The following is a 9756-nucleotide window of genomic DNA, read 5'->3' as shown; positions in this document are numbered from 1 at the left end:
AATCCGGCTGTCCGGATACCCCCTAATCCAGGACTCCCTCAACCGTCCTATCCCCAACCGACGAGACGTCCAAATTTTAAACGGGGGCTAAGTTCATAACTTTCCCATATTTCAGACAGGCGCGTCCCAAAAACATGGTTCCCCGTACCTCTCCCTCCATTTTCCCATTCATACACCGTCCGCGCTAGAACACCCCATCCCCACACCAGCCTCCGTCCGCCACCCCATCCATCGCCGATGTCCTCCACCACATCCATCGCCACCGTCCTCCACCATGCCGGAGCGCCTACCAATACTGCGTCGTCCACTGCTAGAGATGGACATTTCTCATCCACGGCGATGGACCAATAGCCTTGCATCGCGTCCTCTCGCTTCATCGGCATCGTCGTCCTCTTTGCCGGGGCCGCTCACACGACCTTCTCTTCCACTGCAACGGTACTTATCCCCCGATGCACCCGTCTATCATCGCAGATCTGCTTCAACGCCACCGACAGCCATCGCACCGCCGGTGCCTACACGGCACCGCAAGAGAGGTGGTACTTCATATCTCCTCAACTTTTTGATCTCAACCAGAAAATAGATCTTAACTTGGTTACTCTACTTTCTTTTCAGCTCTTAGAATTTAGTTCTTAGTTCGAAGCAAACAATGGATGCTAAATATCATTTCTCCGGTTTGCAGCTTCAAATCTGCCATGGCACAGCCATAATACGATTTAATTGATCATGCGTAGGGTTTAATTGATCATGTTGGCTCCGTGGTGGTTTCTTTAATAGAAATCGGAGGGGAAACCCTCTTTTGCTAAAAATATATGCTTAGAGTTTCCCCCTTTTATGATCACTATACGATCAGAATACGTGCTTCGCGTCATAATAACACTGCTCCACCCATCAAGCTAAACAAGCTTAGTTGTTCAAATACGAATCTGATATTATTAAAACAGAGTTGTTTAATTGGTCAGCTAAATGTTCCTAAATTAGTTTCGAAAATGCATGTTCGCCGCTTGGGTGTGTATCTCTATAGGGTGCCCACGGTGGGCCGGCCCACCCTGGGATTTTGGGTCGTCCCAGGCCCCGATTCCCCTTTGTTCTGTTGCGCGCTTCCGATCTCTACTCGCCCCCAGCCGCCTGCCTCGCCGGCGACTTGCCGTCCCCAGACGGCATGACTCTAGGAGGAGACGCCGGACTAATAGGAGGCCAGGAGCCGCTCGCCCAACAGCGTCACCGCTGCCCGGGCGCGCCGCCATGCCTACCTTCCCAGCCCGTTCAGGGCTCAGGCGTGCAGCACCCACCAAGCCAACCCGATTTATCCTGAGACACATCCTCAACACTCAGCAGCCACTCCTCATCACCCATTTTCTAATTGATTCTTTACTCCTTAGGCAGGACTGTCATTAGGGTTTGTCGTGTGCTCAGTGCTACCTACACTTAATGGTTCAGATGTATTTCGGTAATCTTTAGTACCTCTGAAGTTCACAGGGTTTTCAAAATTCCGGCCCTTGGAACATAAACTAGTCATTTTGGATTGTTGGTCGTAGTGACATTGACACAGATTACTACTGCAAGCCAGGTTTGTTGAAAATTTTACTTGTCTTTCTTACTCATTCGATATAATATCCAATTATTCACGTCGATTAGATGCAAACAATAAGAGCTAGACAAACTTCTTCATTCAGATTTTGGACGGTCTCTTACTGCAGTTACAATTCTGCATACTTGTCCTAGTAAGCTCACAAGTAAATGATTGATTCACTACATCTATGCTTGCCTTGTCATATTTGTTGTCAATATTCTTTTAGGGTGGACCACCCTATTTCTAAATACTGGAACCGTAGACATGAGTGAATAGTATTTCTCTATGTGATCTCTTCCATCATGTGTGGGTAACGAACACTGCATTGTATAAAAAGAAAGTGTCATTTCTAGCTTTTACATAGGTTTCGATCTTTTACATGGAATACAATCTGCCTACTTGCTTTGTGTCGCACTACCAACACTCCACCCTTGAAGCTAAACATTACGCCACTCATAATTGCTTAGTTTATTTGTTCAAATACGAATTTCATATGATTCTAATGTTCCTACTTCAGTTTTGAAATGTGTGCCTGCCTATTATAGAGACATAAGGGGTTTGTATTTCAGTGTGTGGTCTGGTCAGCACGGTTGGGGAGGCGAACTTTGCATATGCAGGGGTTTATAGGGAGACACTCTCCGACTTGAATCCGCAATGCATTCCATAGATAATCTGACTACTATTTATGTTTTCATGAATCTCACATTCTGAACAGCATCATAATGATTATGAGCTTGCGCGCATGAACAGAATAAAGCAGAACAATGCCATGGCTGTCAAGCTTGGCATTAAGGGACTGAAATCAAGTCTGGATGCAATGCAATGCAAACGCTCTCCACCTACAGATTCATGCTCAGAATATGATCCTAACAGTGATTCTGAGTTAGAGGGAGACCTAAGTCAATGTATCTCCCTAGTGGATGAGTCAGAGGAAGATGCCCTATCTTATTCACCCATCAAGGTACTTGCTCTAACTTTCCAAGGTTACATTGCTCACACATATCTAGCAACTGATGCTTTGCATTTCTTCTACTTTGTTGAACTGCCATTAGCTTAGTTTACACATCGTGTATGTGAATACACCCTGCCTATCCATTTTCAGTACATATTACATCTTTCATCATACCATATTTATCCATTCAAATGTTGTTCTTGTGTATCAGACATTCAAAAGGAAGAGGGCGATTGCTGATCGTGGAGGAGCACAAGCAAAATATTTGGAAAAGGTAGTGGCACCTGATAAATCAAATAGCCCATTAGGTGTAGTTGCAATATCACCTGACCCACAAAATACCCCAACTCTAGCAGACTCTAGCCCTACTACACTGGTCATTTCTGATGCCCCAACTCAGCAGACCCCAACTACAGCAAACAATATGATTATGCCAGTTGACATAGCACCAGTTGTACGACGCAAAACCCCCATTCCAGCAAAGAGTACACCAAATCCAGTTGCCAAATACCTTTTTGAACCAGAGAGAGCCCCAATTGCAGCAAATAGGACCCCTGTTCCATTTCTTCCCAGTTTAGAAGACGAAGCTTATGTTGTTGTCAAGAACTTTGTGTGCATCTTTCCTTAATGGAAAGATTATACCGCAGCCACAGAACAATTTCCAGTCTTCCTCCGCAACTTACGCGTAAGTAATGTACTAATGTTATTCATGCTTATTACTGCATATGTTTCTGCTAACAGAAGACACAAGATTTCATTCTTTTAAATAGGCGAGGAGCAAACTGGATTGTGATGACGAGCAAGGGTTGGTTGCGCTTTTCAAGCACTCATTGATGAAGTATCGTTCCTACCTGAGGCAAGCACACTTTGATGGCAAGCCTCTAAACGAAATTTCTGTAATGTCTCTGGTGCTACATTTATTCGACGGTGACTGGAATAATCTTGTTACACATTGGTCTCGGCTACAGCGTAAGGTACTGTCTATGATATCACATCACAATTTGAACTACATTTCTGCATTTGCCTTAATATCTCACTTGTACAAAAATTGTTAGCAGAAGAACATTCGTTCTCAAGGGACCACAGAATCTCGCAACTATACTGCACACTGCATTGCTCTTGTGAGTACCTCTTGCCCTGTCTGACCATACTTACTTTCATAGTTGTTTGATTATATAGCATCACTGCACATGTTAGCCTCGTAATCGTCCATTTGATGGACATTATAAGGTCCGTATGGACTCTTACATAAATTTAGAATCAACCCAATGCTTTTGAAGAGGTTTAGCTCTGCAGTCCTCTTGTAAGGACTGAACGTGGTCTATCACTGTACTTACATTAACAGCTACTCCCTCCGTCCCATAATATAAGAACGTTTTTTATAGTACACCAGTGTTCAAAACACTCTTGTATTATGGGAAGTGGGATTGATTCATTTTATAGAATTCTGCATCTTATCTCCCTCACCCACCATTTACTAAAAAAGATCAGATCTATATTTAATCTTACCAACAAGTAGAATACACAGACAATGCCAGTGCAGAAGTGTAGCCCATTGCTCTTGTCAGTACATTTTGTCCTGTAACGCTTGTACTTACAGGGATTGGTAGTTGATTATGTAGCATCAATCTGCATCTTATCTTCATTATCCTCTATCCCTTCCAGTATTATCATTTCTATAATTACTCTCTACAAAATGTAGACTACAGACAATGCTTATGAAGAAGATTCCGTGCTGAAATTCTTGAGTCATCCTTCCCTTGACATGGAGAAGGGCATTATAAAGCCGGTGTTAATTGTTAATGTAAGTCAGTCCTTCTAAAGCCTTTATCCTCAACTGCTGTTTAATTTGCTCATACTCCCTATCGTTTACTTCTGTTTAGTTTGCTGTTTCTACCTAAATGCATGTTCGTAAGAACTGTAAGTTCTAAGTTTTACTTCTAAAACCAAATTTCTTATCCATACCATGCACATTACTTAATACTCCCTATATGTATGCTTGTTTTTGTGGATCTATAATCCAGTGTGTGGTGAAGCAGCCCACGTTTGCACCTTGTCATCTCCTGTTTTATCTTACTGATGTGGCTGATGATATGAACAACATGCCATGCACATTATCCAAAATAGATACAATGATTTTATTTACCCTTCACCTATGCTTGTTATGTTGACATGGTAATCCAGTAGTGTGGTGAAGCTCCCCGCATTATGAAGAATGCCAAATTATGCTACTGATATTTTGAACTTACTCATTATTTTCTAATTTGAAATTGGATAGAATTGACAGAACAGTTATCATCTTTGTTTATACACATGGAAAACATGTCATCTCTCTGCTTTGTTTCAGGGTGATATGCCTGATGGCATGCACAAGTCTGCTGAAGGCTGTGAGACAAACCCAACATATACTGCAGCAAAGAAGGCAAAACATCTTGAAGATAGCGAGACAACCCCAAAGTCTTGTCTTGATGCAGTGTTCAAGTTACTTGAGACTAACAGTCAAACAAGCTCACATAATTCGTTGTCTGAATCAGTTCGACTTCTTCAGTCCCAAGTTCAACTCAACTTCGACTTGAAGTCCTATCTCTAAGAAAGATTGCGGAGAACACCAATGAGAACCTCATAGCTAAATAGCTACACCTGGAAGCTATGACCGACATGCTAGGCCGGTCTCACAGCCTTGCTCAGCAGCTTGCGCAGCAGTTCCCCCGCAAGGCTAACCTTTCTTGAACTGTCTTGGAAGTGGTCTCGGTTCAGTATTATTTTGTTACGCTGCAATGGTGCCCAGTTTTTGTAATCTTCTTCTTCGTTGCGCTTTATGATCACTGGTGGCAAACTTCGATGCCCAGTGGATGTAATATACCTTAAATCCTTTATTGTATAGTGTAGGTTTACTCTTAGTTACTATGCCATAATTTCTTTATTGTATAGAGTAGGTTTGTTCTTAATTCCTACTTGTTACTGCCATCATTCGCTATCTGAAAAAAAAATCAGATGTAGTCGACCGGACCGAAACATTCGACTCTAATGGGCCAGGTTTTTAGCGGGCCACAATTGGGCCGGCCTGCGTCTTTCTTGGGCCCGAATGATTGGGGCCTTCACACATTGCGCCAGGCCCAAACTTACACCGGCCTATATTTTAGTTGGGTCTTTTGTCGACCCAGCGCTTAGTTTGGCCCAGGTAGCGTTGGGCCATTAACAGGCTGAATATTGTACTGGCCTGTTACGGCCAAGATGAAACCATGGGCCTTTAGCAGGCCAAAATGCATGTTGGGCCTCAATTTTCACTAGTCGTCGACGGGCCTTCAGCAGCCCGAAATGTAGTCCGGTCCGTTTTGGGCCCAGTTAGCTCACGGGCCGTTACCAGGCCAAAACATATCTCGGGCCTTAGTTGGCCCACTGATATCATGGGCCTTTAGGAGGCCGAAAGCTTAGCACAGGCATCAACGGGCCGAATTATGCGACAGGCCTTTAACAGGCCCAAAGTCACGTTGGGCTTAATTGTTGCCACCTTTAGCATGGGCCGTTAGTGGGCCCGATGTCCCGTTGGACCATATATGGCCCATGGGCAGCACGGGCCATTCCCAGGCCGAAAGTCACACAGGGCTGAAATGGGCCCATGTCTACATCAGGCCTCTAACAGGCCGAAAGTCACTGCGCTGTAGTTGGGCCCAAATATTCGGCGAACAATTAATGGGCCAGATCTGGCTTCGGGCCGCAAATGGGCCCAAATATTGGGCGAACAATTAACGGGCTAGATCTGGCTTTGGGCCGTAAATGGGCCCAAATATTGGACGAACAATTAACGGGCCAGATCTGGCTTCGGGCCGTAAATGGGCCTCTATTAAGCAGGCCGTTATTGGGCTGGCCCACTAGTACATGATTAAGTTCTACGGGCCTTTGACTGGGCCGGCCTTTTTAACCTATATGGGCCTCTGTTGGGCCCAGCCACGTGTCAACGTATCATAGGCATGTCTCCTCCAATGGACGGGTGACATCTGGCCCACTGACGAGCTGACAGGTGTTCGCTTGGCCAATCAGAATTTTACACGTGGAAATTTCCCATTGGTCAGGGCTGTTAACGGGTTATCGGATCCAAAATCCGACCCGATAGCTTAATGGCGTTCCGTTACGGTGGATGCCACGTGTCGGTCACCCTTGACGAAAGCACTTCTGTGACACGCGATTTATCGTCATGGAAGTGGACACTTCTGTGATGATAATTTTGGTAATGTCATGGAACACTTCTACGACAGCACATGTATGACTATCTTGATTCTGTCGTAAAATCGTCATGGATGTACATGCATGACAAAAAACGCGACCTACTGTGACAAACACGTATCATCACGGAAGTGTATTTTTTTGTAGTGCCATATGGGGGCTCACCAGCACCTAGTGGCTGGTGCGTTTCCCCTCTTGGCCCATTAGGCCCATATCTTTTGCCAGGGGTGCCTAGAACCCCTTCTGGTGACCCGATATGTACCCGGTACCCTCCGGAACACTTCTGGTGTCCGAATACTATTGTCCTGTATATCAATCTTTACCTCTCAACCATTTAGAGACTCCTCGTCATGTCTGTGATCTCATCCGGGACTCCGAACAACATTCGGTCACCAAATCACATAACTCATATAATACAATATCGTCATCGAACATTAAGCGTGCGGACCCTATGGGTTCGAGAACTATGTAGACATGACCGAGACACCTCTCTGGCCAATAACCAATAGCGGAACCTGGATGCCGATATTGGCTCCTACATATTCTACAAAGATCTTTATCGGTCGAACCATTATGACAACATACGTAATTACCTTTGTCCATCGGTATGTTACTTGCCCGAGATTCGATCATCGGTATCTTTATACCTAGTTCAATCTCGTTACCATCAAGTCTCTTTACTCATTCCATAATACATCACCTTGTGACTAACTCCTTAGTCGTTTGCTTGCAAGCTTATGATGTGTACTATTGAGAGGACCCAGAGATACCTCTCCGATACTCGGAGTGACAAATCCTAATCTCGATCTATGCCAACTTAACAAACACCTTCGGAGATACCTATAGAGAATCTTTGTGATCACCCGGTTATGTTGTGACATTTGATAGCACACAAGGCATTTCTTCGGTATCCGGGAGTAGCATAATTGATAGTCGAATGAATATGTATTTGACATGAACAAAGCAATAGCAATAAAACTGAACGATCATTATGCTAAGCTAATCGATGGGTCTTGTCCATCACATCTCTCTCCTAATGATGTGATCCCGTTATCAACTAATAACTCATTTCTATGGTTAGGAAACCTTAACCATCTTTGATCAACGAACTAGTCTAGTATAGGTTCACTAGGGGCATGGTGTTTGTTTATGTATTCACACATGTATTCAGGTTTCCGATCAATACAATTCTAGCATGAATAATAAACCTTTACCATGAATAAGGAAATATAAAATAACAACTTTATTATTGCTTCTAGGGTATATTTCCTTCAGAAAAATCATCGTAAAGTTTTATTTCGTTTGGACACCATTTGATATTCCTTTTTCTGTAAAACTCAAAAACAAGGAAAAAACAGAAACTGGCACTAGGCTCTAGGTTAATAAGTTAGTCCCAAAAACAATATAAAATATCATATTAATGCATATAAAACATCCAAAACAGATAATATAATAGCATGGAACAATACAAAAATATAGATACATTAGAGACATATCAAGCATCCCCAAGCTTAATTCCTACTCGTCCTCGAGTAGGTAAATGATAAAAATAGAATTTTTGATGTGGAATGCTACCTAACATATTTATCCATGTAATTTTCTTTATTGTGGCATGAATGTTCAGATCCATAAGATTCGAAACAAAAGTTTAATATTGACATAAAACAATAATACTTCAAGCATACTAATAAAGCAATCATGTATTCTCAAAATAACATGGCCAAAGAAAGTTATCCCTACAAAATCATATAGTCTAGCTATGCTGAATATTCATCACACAAAGTATTAAATCATGCACAATCCCGATGACAAGCCAATAAATTGTTCATACTTTTGATGTTCTCAAACTTTTTCAACTTTCACCAATACATGAGCGTGAGCCATGGATATAGCACTATTGGTGGAATAGAATATGGTGGTTGTGAAGAAAACAAAAAGGAAGGAGATAGTCTCACGTCAACTAGGCATATCAACGGTCTATGGAGATGCCCATCAATAGATATCAATGTGAGTGAGTAGGGATTGCCATGCAACGGATGCACTAGAGCTATAACTTTATGAAAGCTCAAAAAGAAACTAAGTGGGTGTGCATCCAACTCGCTTGCTCACGAAGACCTAGGGAAATTTGAGGAAGACCATCATTGGAATATACAAGCCAAGTTATAAAACGAAAAATTCCAAATAGTATTGAAAGTGACAACATAGGAGACTCTCTATGATGAAGAACCTGGTGCTACTTTGAAGCACAAGTGTGGAAAAGGGATAGTAACATTGTCCCTTCTCTCTTTTATCTCTTTTTTGTGGGCTTCTTTGGCCTCTTTTATTTTTTGTAAAGTTCGGAGACTCATCCCAACTTGTGAGGGAATCATAGCTTCCATCATCCTTTCATCACATGGGACAATGCTCTGATAATGATGATCATCACACTTTTATTTACTTACAACTCAAGAATTACAACTCGATACTTAGAACAAAATATGACTCTATATGAATGCCTCCGGCAGTGTACCGAGAAGTGCAATGATCTAGCGTAGCAAATGACATCCAAAAAAGGACAATCCATGTAAACATCATTCTAGCTATCTTAAGATCATGCAAAGCAATATGACAATGATGGAGTGTGTCATAATAAAACAGAACGGTGGAAGTTGCATGGCAATATATCTCGGAATGGCTATGGAAATGCCATAATAGGTAGGTATGGTGGCTGTTTTGAGGAAGTTATATGGTGGGTGTAATGCACCGGCGAAAGTTGCATGGTACTACAGAGGCTACCAATGGTGGAAGGGTGAGAGTGCGTATAATCCATGGACTCAACATTAGTCATAAAGAACTCACATACTTATTGCAAAATTTTGTTAGTTATTGAAACAAAGTACTACGTGCATGCTCCTAGGGGGATAGATTGGTAGGAAAATACCATCGCTCATCCCTGACCGCCACTCCTAAGGAAGACAATCAATAAATAAATCATGCTCCCACTTCATCACATAACGATCCACCATACGTG

Source organism: Triticum urartu, chromosome 3, assembly GCF_003073215.2.
Source record: "Triticum urartu cultivar G1812 chromosome 3, Tu2.1, whole genome shotgun sequence".
Taxonomy (NCBI): domain Eukaryota; kingdom Viridiplantae; phylum Streptophyta; class Magnoliopsida; order Poales; family Poaceae; genus Triticum; species Triticum urartu.
Note: the sequence above shows the minus strand (reverse complement) of the source record.